Raw genomic sequence first — 315 nt, 5'->3', positions numbered from 1 at the left:
TCTCTGAATAATTTTTGTCCTCAGAGCCTCGTACATTCCCCTGATCTCGGCAAAATCATCTGCGCCAGCATTTTCACGCCGACGGACGTATACAGACATGCTGTGTGAAAATCAACAGCATGTAGCGCCTCTGTTTACCTTCGAATTTCTAACATACAAACTATATTCCAGACCTCCTTTAAGCACAATTAAACTTGAATATAAACTTTGTGTATAATATTTTTCTCTCACATAATCATAGTCGTTCAGTTAAAGAAGTCCTCACATGCAGCCATAGCAAATGTAGTAATTGCCACTCAGCCCACAATTTGACAG

Source organism: Penaeus monodon, chromosome 31 (assembly GCF_015228065.2).
Source record: "Penaeus monodon isolate SGIC_2016 chromosome 31, NSTDA_Pmon_1, whole genome shotgun sequence".
NCBI lineage: Eukaryota > Metazoa > Arthropoda > Malacostraca > Decapoda > Penaeidae > Penaeus > Penaeus monodon.
This window is presented reverse-complemented; position numbering follows the sequence as displayed.